Raw genomic sequence first — 13883 nt, 5'->3', positions numbered from 1 at the left:
TTACAATGGAAACACAGAGCAGTTAAGAATTTATCTATACTTTCCCCATAATTGTCTGAACAGAATTTTTCATGAACAATTGAAGCTGAAAGCAGCTCTAGGCAAGTATTTTTAACATAAATGAATAAGCTATACTTATTTACAGGCTTCTTTGTCCAGTTTAATAGTCTGACTTTAACTGAGATATTTGATATTAATGTTATCTGCTTTCTTTCAGAGTAATGACATTTCAGTTTAGATCCATATGACATACAGCAGTGGTCGAAAAACCAACAGGGGAACAAGTCATTACTAGCTAGTAATATAGAAGTAGAAAGGTCTCTCTTGAGTCATCTTTTGAAGCAAGGTAGGATTCTGCGCAACAAATCAGTATTGTATCCATGAAGTACTGTTCTATCTCAAGACTGAATTATGCACATGACTCTGGTTTGAGAAATAGATGCTTTCTTTTAACAGCAGAATTTAACATGTTATGGTAAGCCAGGACTTAAAGTGGGCATACCTTCTTGGTTTCTCTTCTTTAAGAAGAAAAACAAACAAAAAAACCTATCGAAAATAACAGAAGATCATAATTACAAATGATGGAACATTCTCATCCAGATTACTAAATTTTACATTATTCTGGTCACAGAAAAAACAAACAAACAAACAAACAAAAACAACCAAAAAAATCCAACCTACATAAAGTGAGAGGAAGAAGGAGAAAAAAAATATGATTTACAAGAGTCTCAGGACAAAAATAGCTGCCATTACAACAGGAAAGCAATTTGATCTAAAATATGGAAGAGTAAAAAAAGATTTCATGAGGTATCTGGAAGCTTCTATTCCATAAAACAAAAGCTTGTATTCCATACAAATGTAGCCAATGCATTTTAAACATATAAATGTACTGTTTCATACAGCATATCATTCACCTCCCAGTCTCATAGCTGCAGAATAAAAACAAGACAAACCACTCAGAAAAATCCAACAAAGTAGTTCTAAAAATGGTCATTTCAGTTTCTAAACCAGCTAAAAATTCTTTGGCAGAATAAGAAGTTTATTTAGATACAGGGTATGTGAAGGGTTAAAATTTACTCTGTGGTGTCAAGAGGAGTAAAGGATATCAACTGTTCTCCGTGTCTGCAAACAGCATGGCACTGTATGAAATATTATGGTCCGCTCACACACCTCAAGATCTGGTCTTTTCATTACAGAGTTTGTCTTCACTGACCTTACTATTATACTCATGTTATGGTCAATAATAAACACTAACTACTGATTCATACTGCAGCAGCAAAATGCACTATGCTGAACAGAGCCCAAGCAAAGCCAGCAGAAGCCTGGTTGGCTTCTGGAATCCTGGAATAGAGCACGTAAACAGACTTATTCCTTTTCCTGTTATAACAAAATTGGGATGCAGCCCAAGAGCAAGCAGAAAAAGAACAGAACAACATTCTTCATCCTTCCCAAAGTTGCTGACTGTTATTTTACAAAAGGTGAAATATTTGTGGAACATGAACCACGTTTTTAACATATATGCATCAGCATAGCTCTTGTGACTTCTTTTTCTTTCAGGCTTATGCCAGAAGTCAGAGTATTAAGAGTGAATTAAGAGCAATCAATGTTTGGAGGCAAAAGAATGCTCAATGAGACTGCCTGCAATTTTCCAGTCATGCAAATGGCATCTCAGAATATTACAAAGCTCTCACTAGAGCCAAGGCTGCCTTGTTTTCACATATTATTAGTAGAGGAAGGAACCATCCTGGGACACTTTTCAACATCAAAGGCATGTTTGTAGATGTAGAAACACTTGTCAACCATTCAGCTCTTACATTGAATGTTTGTAACTATTTATTGAACAAGATTTGAAGCATGGCTGCCTGCCTTCTCTGCCCACACAACCACAGTTTTTTGAGTGCCCTCTTATATAAACTTCACTCAGATGACTTGGACATTCTTCTCATTGAAAAGACTTCAAACCAACAATGTATAAACAAGCTAGAAGGCTTGTTACTGGCTCAGCCTACAAAACATCAAGAAATAATGAAGTTACCATTGGAATCTGGAACTTTTCCATTAATTTTAAATACAATTTAATTCTTTGTAGAATAATCTTGATTTCATAGCCAGCCATATATAAGTTTTATCCAATGCCTAACCTATGCTTTTTATCAGAGATAACTGACAGTATTATAAATAGCTGCAAATTCAGTACTCAATTTATTTAAATCCAGTTTCCGACAACACCATAGTAAATTAAATGTTGTACTGTTACAAACACAGAGATCTGCTAAATGGAACAGATTTATGTTCTCTCATGTGAGTTCCATTCCATCTCAGCTATATTAGTCATATGATCTGTTCATCAGTTTACAGCCTACCATTGCTCTATCAAATACTAATTTTCTAAAATTGTATATCTACACATGGATTCAAGTTTGAGTCATTATAGGTCTCACCCATTTCTTTTTGTAAAGATTTGCATAGGATTGTTCTTATCATTTTCAGTCAGTGTAGGTTAAAACTCTAGGAAATAAGGAACAGTCTTCTGAGAAGCACATAGAACTAAGTCAATTATTTGAATGAGCTGCAAGTTGTCATTCAGTGATTTTCTGGTTTTATCCAGGTCTCCCAATAGACCATCATGAACCCATTTTCTATTTTCACTTTGTTTGTTTATTGACTTAAATCAATTTATATGATAAAGTTTAACACAGATGGGTTAACCCCTTCTAACCCATTCTAAGCATAAGGAATCAAGTTGAAATGTTACAGCAGTAAAGTACATATTTTATGCCAGATGGTTATAGAGCAGGAAACTAGAAGGTGTTATGGATTGTGAGATTAGAAATAAAAGAAATTGTTAATGGGTTCCTTCTGTAAAGAAAGGACACAATGACACTTCCTTCAATTTTTTACCCATAGCAACACTGAATATAGGCTTTTGTCAATCAACTTGATGGTGAACAGGTAATTTGGATTGATTTCAAGGATACTGTTGATAACAAAGCATCAACAAAATAAAACTTGTCAGCTGGAAGCATCACGTATAGAGGATCTTATTCCCAAGTCTAAAACTAATGTGTCAGGTAGAAGGGGGAGTGGCAGTGGAGTGGGCTGGTTTAAGAATGATAGCTTTTTAAATAATGCAAGCAGTGTATTTTAGTTACGTGTCTGAACACCAGATCCTCACAGATTCCCCCCCCCCCCCCTTTTTTTTTCATTTTATAAAATTAGAGGTCTGGATTTGATAAGGAAAGAAAATTGAATAATCTTTAAAAAAAATAATTTCAGTATTTAAAAACAATAGCTAGATAACTCCTGACCATCTGTTTGGATCCCAGTAAACGAAGCTGTAGAGCAGCAGCCCTCTCCATTCAGAGGTAGCTTTGTGGACGCAGACTGTCCCCTCAAAAAAGCAAGAAACAGGCAGAACCATAGCCCTGCTTAACCTTTACACTATTCATCAACTACAGGGGGCCCGTATGTATTGGAAGGGGACAGGGAAGAAGATGAGATTAAAGTGCAGTCTCCCTCTGTATAAAGGCATATGGCAGTTAGTGTTCACAACACCAAGACAGTAGGGGAAAACAAAACAAAACCAAAGTCTTTTTCAGCAGCAATACCACTCTGCATTACTGTCAAAGTAGTCACTACTGCCTATAGGCAGCAATATCTATTTGTGACATGCAAAATGCTTCACAGAAATGAATTAATCACACATGACAAACAAAATGTAAACAATCTACTTCGCAGCCGCAGAAACTGAGGCTAAGAGAACCTCTCTTAGCCATCAGGAACATAAGGAATCAATAACAATAACTACAATTCAGATCTACAGATTTCTTAAGTAAGGTATTCTACTAGTCTTATGGTCACCGCGCAATAAGGTTATCCTGACATAACTGTACTTACCATCAGTGTATGTCTGTTGGGCAAAACCTACGCTACCTTTCTTTAGACAAGCATAACTGTGTACACTCCAGATTGTTTCATTAGTTTACTATAACAGCAGCATTATACTGACAATCATCTCAGCTGACCTAATTCAGAGAAACTTAATTTGGAACAATTATCTTCTCCTTTATATTCTTCTTAAATTCTCCTTACATTCTTAAACACTGACATTTTTAATCTATGTTATTGGTGAGTCTCTCCATGTAAAGTGATACTCATCTTAATATTGCACATGCTACATAGATGACCTGCCCGCAGACACTGCAAAGACAGGGACAACAGCAAGAAAGTAATACTGCTTTCTCTTTTGGATAATTACTCTTTGTTCCAGGAATTCCTCAGGTCTTCACCAGCAGAGTTTTGCCCTATCCTATCACACCCTCCAACATTCACATGAAAGCATGGAGTGCTATTGGCACTCTCTCCTTTTGGTTAGAAAGCTATTCCTATTTTCTGTCAATATCATTTGGAAAGTTCACTACATCTGCTTATTCATCAGGTGATATTTCTTTATGGATCCTGCTATTAATGTATCTAACCACCATTAAACATGTTGGCTTTCTATTTATAGGGAACGTTACCAATACAACCAAACTGCTGTTTCAAACCCCAGTCTAAAGAGACTACAATCTGCTTATATTTTAACCCACAAGGCTTACTGCTGTCCTGAAAAGCTTGCACATATGCTCATCAAGTACACTATGGAATCCAATCTAAATATTTAACAGTCATACTGCAAGACTCGTCATTCATAGCTGTTACTTGACTTATCAGTTCTTTCACCACACGATCAAGTTTAAGGATAACAAGAGATGCAAGTAGCACATGCTTAAAACTGATTTTGGCTCATTGTGATTTAGAACAGCATCTGAAACAGAAACCATATATAGAACTTCATATATTAGTGAATTAACTCAGTGGTTTAACAGTTATTTGCCACTAAACTACTTTGTAATATATAGAAGCATATTGCCTTCAGGACAGCTTAGAAGATGTAAATTCCCAGCTAGCTAGGATGCGTAATTATTCTGGAGAGAAAAGTCATCTTCACTGCTCCCCTACTGCTATGACCACTATGGGAAGAGAGGAATTTTTTTGCAGACTCAAAGATGTTTTTTCCTCAATTACTGTTGAATACAGACATGAGTTGAAAAAAATAAACACTCTTATTTTGCAATAATTTTTCTTAATTTTTAGTTACACTATTCTCTGCACCTTTGTGTATATTCATAATACTTGCATTTCTCTTTGAGAAGCTTTGTTACAGCAACTGTGAGGCTAAAGTTGCCAATCAATTATTTATTAACTACTAATGAAATTGTTGAAGACATTTAGTACACTATTTATTTCTTCAGAAACAAATGTGTAGTATGGTATTTATATTACAAATATGAAAATTATATTTGAAGCAGTTGCCCTTAAAGGACAATGGCCTTGACTAGAACTAAAAATAAAAGGGAGAGATTTGCCCAATACAGTAGACTAACACTAAAATGTAAAAAGCTATTGAACATGTTGCTAAAGCTAAAATGTGTTCCATTTAGAGAGCAGTAGATAGCTTAGTATAGTGTAGTTGAATATATTAATGCACACAAGGGTTAAGAGACTGCAGATGATTTGGAACACAGCTTCAATATTATTTGGCTCAATGTACTAATCTTTTTTTCTTTAATGTTTCTAGTTGTTTCCTCAACTTTTTAAAGGAAAACAAGGAAAAAAGAGACTTTAGTGTATAAAGAAGGCAATATTGAAGCTAAGAGTCCTTTTCCCCCCTTTTATACCTGTATATATGATGTATGCTGTCCTACATATTTTGACTACTATTTTTAGTCAATACTCTCAGTTCAAAAGCTGCTAAGATTTAGAGAGAATTCCACTTAATAGTCCATTCCTATTTAAATGCAGGCTACAAAAGGAATGGAAAACCTGGAGAGGGAAGAGTTATTTGCTGACAATATCGGGCTAATTGTATTACTAAGTCAGTACCAGGCATGTTAGCTTCTAAGTATGAGTTAGACTATTACATGCATGCTATTATGTCAGATTACCACAAATATAAAAAAGATTTACTGTATAGAGTACAGAATAATCAGAACCTATTAATGCCTTTAAAAAATAGAAAGCATCAACCTACACTTGACCAAATCTCAGCTCTGCCCTTAATTTTGTGTGCGTTTTTAATAAGGAGTTTTCTTTAGAGCATTATACTCTGAGAGCCCAAGTGATTTAATTTACACTGAAGCATACATAACACATATGTAGAGGATATATTTACAGTATACTGATTGTACATTCAAAGTCTCATATAATACTAACATTTCAAACTTTTCAGCAACTTTAAACAATCTCTATAATAATTCCATCAGAAAATATAAAAAAAAAACCAAAACCCAAACAAACCAAACCTCGATTTTCTTCCAGGTATAGAATTTTAATCCTCTAATTCTACTGGCCTGGGCCTTGGGATGGGCAATTCTCTGCCCTGAATTAGATCTCTCTTGGACAGAGACCTCCGTGGAGTCTGTGACCATGTGTGTATTAGACCACTCTATATAACTCAGATTGTTTTAGAGGGCTGTGATTTTTTTTGTTGTTTGTTTGGGGGATTTTTTTTTTTAAACTACTCACAAAAATTCTCTGTGAAATGTTTAGATTAAGGGAACAACTTTAAATGGGCAAAATGTTACTTGTAAGCCCTCTGGATTCCATCCTTCCCCCACAAAAAGGTTTTATATATTTTCTAAAACGTAGTTAACTAAAAATTCCATTAAATTCTTAGAACACAAAAGTATGAAATGGACAGTTTTTGATAACGAGGTCTGTCATTTGATAAATGGTAGCAATCATATGTGACATTTACATTTGAAAAATGCCACAAGCACAAACCACAACTACTGTTGATAGCAACATACATTAGGATGAGTAGACACACACAGATAGGAGCCATGCTTGCTAAATACCTAAATGACATTCATCAATAAGAAAGGTAGATATTAAACGTAATTGTAAATTTGCTGCAAAAAAATTTATAAAAAAATCCTCTGCTTTCTTTGCTTTAATATACTGACAACTATGAACTGATACATAGATTTCCACCTGAAAGTAAGAACCTGCTTTGGAGCTGTCAAGCTAATTGAATGACACAGATGAGATGAGAAAAACAAAACCTGTACAAGAACCTTCTTAGGTGCCAAAGAATTTTTATGCTTCAGAGCTTCTATTTTACTGTAACGGTCTTTGAAGGCACAATCTTGTATACTACTTCATTCTTCCTAGATTTTCAGAACACTACAGTTAAAAGAAAATTCGGAATTTTCAGTCCTCCTTGATACTTTAATGAATTGGGACATATTCTGAGCTATCAGTCTTCTCCTTGATAATACTCTGAAATCTCAGTACTTCACCTGTGATTTTCTAAGTCTTTCCACAGCAGTATATAGTCATTACGATAGTGTTGTGCTGACATCACTGCAGGATCAAGCAAATGGTATAGTGACAGAAAACATTTATACAACTCTCTTCAGGTTGTGTAAATTCCACTGAAAAGAACTCATTTATCTTGCATCATGACTTCTTTCTATATGAAAGGTCTTTGAGATGACAGCTAACCACAATTTCTATCATAATATCCTTTACAAAAGTAATTTATGATGAACAAAAGATGTTTTAACCTTAAATACTACTTTTCACTCTTCTTAATGTTTTTAGACTCAACAGCTTTCTCTCAACACTTTTCTCAGTATGTTGGTTTATATGGTAAGAATTAGCAGTGATTTTTATAACTCAAATGTGTCAAGTAACCTTATATTTTCAATTGTCAAATCATAGTTGTGTATTACACTAAATAAAGGCATCTATTTTATATAATCACCACAGCTTTGTTAAGGAAACAAGCATTGTATCACCTGCTCTGTGAAAAATAACTACAACTTTATGATCAGAGTTTATTTTCACATCAGAAAGCAATTAAATAATGTTACACCAATGAATGCTTTTAAGGCACACAAATTTCTGTCAGCCAAGGGTTAACATCAGTATTAAGATGCTGGAACTGATATTAACCCTTCTTGTATCAACACGTTATAAAAAAAAAAAAATCTTACTTAAAACTGGGCTGCATTCAAATTGAAAAGCAACAGAATGTTTTAAGAGATTTCAGGACTAGGACCACTGAACAATCAAATGAGCATTATTTTTAATGTCTTAAATGTTTTTCATACACTTTTACTAGACATGCCCATTATAAGACAACTATTAGTGTCCTTAGCTTAAGGGCACATAGTTTTATGTTCTATTTCACTTACTACATACAATCAGTAGTCAGTTGAAAGAAAATATTATTAATAAGACAAAAAATGCAATAGGACCCAGGTGACTAAAGAAAGTTGTGGGTTAATGAATACAGTCAGATTTTTATATCTGCATAATTCTTCCTCTTAAACCAAAATGAACCATCAATCTCGTAGTAAGAAATTAGTTTCAGCTACTATTACTTGGCCTCTGGAATTGCAGAAGGCAAAATATTAACGTTATCTTCTTGAACTTAAAAGGATGGACAAAAAAGCATTAAATAGCTACAGGGTTTATTTTAGGTTGTAGATTGGGGGACATACATGAGAGAGGGTATTCTAACACATAGGTTTAGCTGTGGAACAGAATCAAGCATGTATTCTAAGCAAGCTGCCTCTTCAAAAGAAAGCTGCAGGGTATTCATCTTGAAGATTAATCAAGACCCAGAAATACATAAGCATCCATAAAGCTCAATTTATTACTAATCCTGTCATGAACTAGGAAAAAAGTACTGGCAGATATAAGCAAAACATACTATATTTTCACCATATATTCATATATCTAAATTATTTATCTTTTTATAGCAATTAAAACGTTCCAACTCATTGTGAAATCAAATACTATACTGTCTTACTCAACTTATATTGTGAACTTACCAACATTACAAAATAACCCTCTGACATATTAATGAAATGTTGATTCTTAATTGCACAAGCCCAGACAGTTTCATCAACATTATAGCATTAGAAAGCAAATCAGTTACAAATCAATGCATTGCATTAGCTGGAACAGTGGGAGGTACATTCAGAATGAAAATAAGGAAAGGAAACAAAGGAAACAGAAAATGTATGTAGACCAGATACAAAAATACAAAGAGGATACATACCTGGAATAAATTCTTCTTAAAAATAAAATACAAATTACATACCACCATCTTTATATTATTTTCCATTTATGCAGAAATACTGTACACAACTCCATTACTATTTTGCTGTTCTTCCTTCATCCTTAAAAATGGTACAATACAACATGAGGCTGCTTCTCGGTGATTCAACTCAAGTGCAATCAGGCATGCTGTTAGTCCGCAACGGTATCTGTTCTAAATTCCACTGTATTCCCTAGGCAGCATTAAATGTTGGTTGGTTTTTTTTTTTTTTTTTCCCCTCCGGCTCCCGTTTTCTGCCCCCCCCCCCCCCCCCCCCCCCAACTTGTGCTAACAGCTAAGAATAATCATGGTGTTAGCTACTAATTCATTCTGCAGCTCAGCTTTATTTCTCCTCTATAATAGCAAAACGGGAGTCAGTGTCCTACTCCTGCTCAAATACAACATCAACATGAGAACAGTAATCATCCTGGTGTTTTATGTGCTGGTAACTTCACCCGTTGCTGTTTTCTCCTGCCACTGCTTCTGAATGCAGTATTCGCTGCAATAGCCACAGCCCTCCTGCGTGGAAGGCAGCCCCTCTTCTTCACAGATAGAGTAAAATAGGCTTATTGAGAAACCTTGTTCCCAGAAACAACACACGCACTGCATCGTGAGAGCTAGCAGGTGCATCAGTGGCCACAAGGATAACAGTGTGAGACAGTATCTCTTGCTTGGTAGGGCCATGTTTCACCTAACCTTTTATTTATCAATCTGACATGACCCAGAGAAACAATTGTGTAGCTATTTCTTTCAGCAGTCCTTTCATCAACAGCTGATCATTTTTGGTAATGAATCTGCTAAATAGATTCATAGCTATTATCATTCCATTATTATTTTAGGATGCTCCAGATGATAAGCAGCATATCACTCTGTTTTCCATGAGAAGTATTTTCTATGTTCCTAATTGATACGTAGACGGTAAGACTCAGTCATTTGTTTACTGGGATTCAAATAGCAAAATGGCTTATTATTGTGCATGCAGTGAGTAAATTATCCTGTAAAGAATACAATTGGTGTTTTTTTCAAATGTTAACCGATTTAATAGTGTATGTAAGGCCACATTAAGCCTTACATATATTGAAGGTACATGTAAAACTCTGACACATGAAGAACTACAGAAATACATCCAGAATGATCCTATATAAAACCATTCTACATACAAAGTATACACATAATCTAGGTGTAAAAGTTTCACAAAACACGTACATGCATAAAACCACAGCTATAATATTATCCCCTTTAATCTTGGGAGATAGCAGCACTGAAATGCCATATAGAACACTAAGTTTTCAGCTAGTAAATGATGTATGTTTCCTGTATAAAAAACATACAAAACCAAAATTTTGGACTTTCTGGTAATATGTCACACATTTGTAATAAAGCAGCTTGTAATTCAGTTATTTACTTCAAAAAATATGTCAATAATACCTTGAATAAAAGGCAGCACTTAGAAGTATTTAACAATTTCTAGTAATACCTATTTAAAGCTTATTGGTTGTAGCTTTCACTTTCTGCAGTCCTTGTATTATTGTTAGTAATGAGATCTTGGGGTACAATGCTTTTTAAGGAAAATTTATAAATGGAACAGTTCTAGAATAAAATCTCTTACATAGTTGTAAAATTAATATTTTAGATTTTTTTGTATATCATTGTAAGATAATTACAGACCATCATATTTATTATGTCCTGCTGAAATGAATGCAACCTATAAATCCTCCATTAATTAGATTTATAGTTAAGAACCAAATGAATGAATGCTTTGTTATTCAAATGTTATTGTAGTTATTAGCCTGCAGCAATTACCTAATATTCTTTCTAAACTTAAATGAACTGGTGCTTCAAATCTGTCATGTTGCATCCCAACAAAGAATACAATAAAACTTTTATATAAGCACACAATAGGAGATATTCCACTGATATCAATACTCAAGTGAACTAGTCCTAATTACATGAGATGTAACAACAATGCCTCTCAAAAATCAACAGGACTGCTCATGTAAGGATTAAGAAAAAAAAAAGAAAAAAAAATCAGCCTAATCAAGCAAGGCCATGCACAGTAGATACACACTTACAAGAGATTTTATCAAGATTAAGCAAATGGTCTTGAGACTACAGACACTAAAACCAGTAAATATTGGGAATTTTTGGCAAAAATTTAAGGTTTTGTCATTTAATAAAAAAGTGTTTGCAAATAATGTGAACTCATAACACTTAGATTCATGTTTTCATCTTCAGGCAAGTTCCTAAGTATTGACCCTGTTTATACTAATCTATTATGTTACCCAATGTTGAAAGTTTCAGTTTGAAGCCACTTATTTGATAGCCCAACATCAGCAGGAAATTTTGCTCTGCCAAATGTATCATTCAATTGATATTTAAGAAAGAAAACCAAACCAAAACCAAACCAAAAATCAATCCAAATACCTTCCGAACTAATTATGACTTATCTACCCTGGAATAAAATTCCATGTAGAACTTGCCCAAGCCAGCAAAATGCTGTCTTTGCTTGTAATGATACTGACCAATCAAGAATCTAGTTTCACATATGAATACATACTAATTACTGGCAACTGGAGTTACCCAAATTCATCTTCACAACAAAGTTACACTGTATCTCTGTTCACGTGATTCTCACATAGATCCGATGTTAACAACTTTCTCTAGTAAATATATGAGCAGACAGTTCTAGTAGCCCAGATACCTGTAAGCCAATGACTGGTATGAAACTACTGTGCATCTTGAAAAGGCATCCATGTCAGCCTTCAATAAACTAACACAAAGGAGTTTGCAGCGTGGGCCATTTGTATTTTTGTGGTTACTTGCCAGTAACCTCACGTGTTGATGAAGCTGGCCTTAAAGAACCACACCTTTACGGGTTCACACTGATCTACTCTACTTCACACACACAGTGTTAAAGATACAACCCCCATGTGTAGAAGCAACAGGAGAAATACAGACTATTACAGAGATGTTGCAATTTGTTATGCTATTCTAGCCAATCCCTGGATCTTAATGGAGAAAAACAACAAAAACCCACCGAAACCAATGCTCACCCCCCCCCCCCCAAAAACCCAAACCACAACCTGAACAAAAACCCCAAACCCCAATGGGCAGCTATAAGCCTTCATGTAGAGAACAGCAATTCTGTGTGCCTATTTCCAGGATTATGTGACCATGACTTTCAGAGATGATTCTTGGAATTCTTAGGAATAAAAGTCTGTCCAGTGAAAATATTTCACTAATTTCCATCACAATTTTTAAGTAATAAAACCAGTGTTAAATAACATATAAATATTATAGATGTTATTTGACTATTTCTACTATTTAATACTTATATTGAAATGGTGACAATTATAAACCAATGGAACAATTTAGAAGTAATTTATATTTCATGGTGGATTTCGGCCTGAAAGTTGGAAAAGCTGTCCCAGAATTAAGCTATCTTTCTTCTGCCCCCCACCTCCCTGGTCTGCTGAAGGGATGGATGTTTCTTCCCTTTCACAAAAGAAAGGCAATCACCGCGTCAATTCTTAAATCTAATCCGTCAATTGAAAAGAAGTCCAATCAATCCGTTCTTAAATGATAATATTCTGACCTAATCAGCTTGGGTGGGTGTCGGGGTGTGAAGCTGGGAAGAGTAGAAGGGCAGTTGCTGTAGGCAGCCTCTCCCTGACACCGCGCCAGCTGCTTTTAGCCGCAGAGCCGCCCAGGAACACGCCGGTCCCTCCGAGGATGCCGGTGGCGGGGAGGCGGCACGCACCGCCCTTCGGCCGCCGCCGGCGGGAGGAGGGCAGAGGCGCGCCGCCATGCCGCTCCCAGCGCGCCCCCTGCTGGCGGCCTTGCGGCCTCGCCCGGCCCCGGCCCTGCGGCCGCCGCCGAGCAGGGAACGCTGCTGCGCCCGACTGTTGCGTGTGCTACCGGTTTCAAATAAGGTAGTTACGGGAGCTAAGATAGCGACACTGAATTAAAGGAGGTGATCACGTTGCTGCTCCTGAATTTTGGTTTGACCTGCGTCTACAGCTCTTAATAGAATGTCTGGTCTACTAAAAATAGAAAGAAATGTACAGAATATAGCATCTCCACCCCCTTTGTTCTGGAAGCACACACAGAGTTTTAAAGATATGCTTCTCCATACAAGATATTTTTTTCTATACAATGATTATTTTCTTCACTGTAGCTCAGTGTTTTCTTCTAAAAAGAAGATTTTATAGCAAAAGCGGAAAGAGGAAATAACTATTCATGAGATAAAAATCTTGGTATTTCCTAAGTTCATGGAGTCCACCCGTGAGCCGTTTTAGATTTTACTTCAGAAGACTATGATAAGTCTTTTGAAGTTTCTGAAGTTATGAAGGCTAAGGCCATTTCTTATTCCACACTAAACCTTATCCAAACACTGTTTCCTTAAACCAATTGCTAGGTTTATTGCTAGGTTTATAAAATTATGGAGTTTGAATTCCATTAAGTGAAGTAAAACCACTTTTGAGATTTTTTTTAATAACAGTTAACAGGGACCAGGCAAAGAATTTAAAAACATGGCAACAGCTTCTTGCCAGCTGCAATTTAAACAAAAGCTGGCCCTGATTTCAAATGGAATCACAAGGTAGGATCACAGTGAAAGCAAATACAGGGGGAGGGGGGTGGGGTGAGGCAACAACAACTAAACAAAAAAAATCAAGAAAGGCCAATAACTAAGCATATTTCAGGAGGAAAAAGGGAGCATTCTCCCCAT

General features: G+C 35.7%; 1 protein-coding gene across 5 annotated transcripts in view; it reads right to left on the bottom strand.

The window, feature by feature from the left end:
* UNC13C (unc-13 homolog C) overlaps positions 1–9681 on the bottom strand; it is a 203899-nt gene extending 194218 nt beyond the window's left edge. For 2 of the 5 annotated variants that reach the window (XM_052807834.1, XM_052807836.1), the window contains exon 1: positions 9116–9663. The gene's annotated coding sequence lies outside the window, so the exon portion shown is untranslated. Of the gene's footprint in view, positions 1–502; positions 612–9115 lie in introns of those variants that run through there. The other 3 variants (XR_008238255.1, XM_052807837.1, XM_052807835.1) reach the window with 3 other exon arrangements.
* Positions 9682–13883: the final 4202 nt, after the last annotated feature.

This window comes from Harpia harpyja, chromosome 14 (genome assembly GCF_026419915.1).
Source record: "Harpia harpyja isolate bHarHar1 chromosome 14, bHarHar1 primary haplotype, whole genome shotgun sequence".
NCBI classification, from domain to species: Eukaryota; Metazoa; Chordata; class Aves; order Accipitriformes; family Accipitridae; genus Harpia; species Harpia harpyja.
Note: the sequence above shows the minus strand (reverse complement) of the source record. Positions and strands in the feature narration are given on the sequence as shown.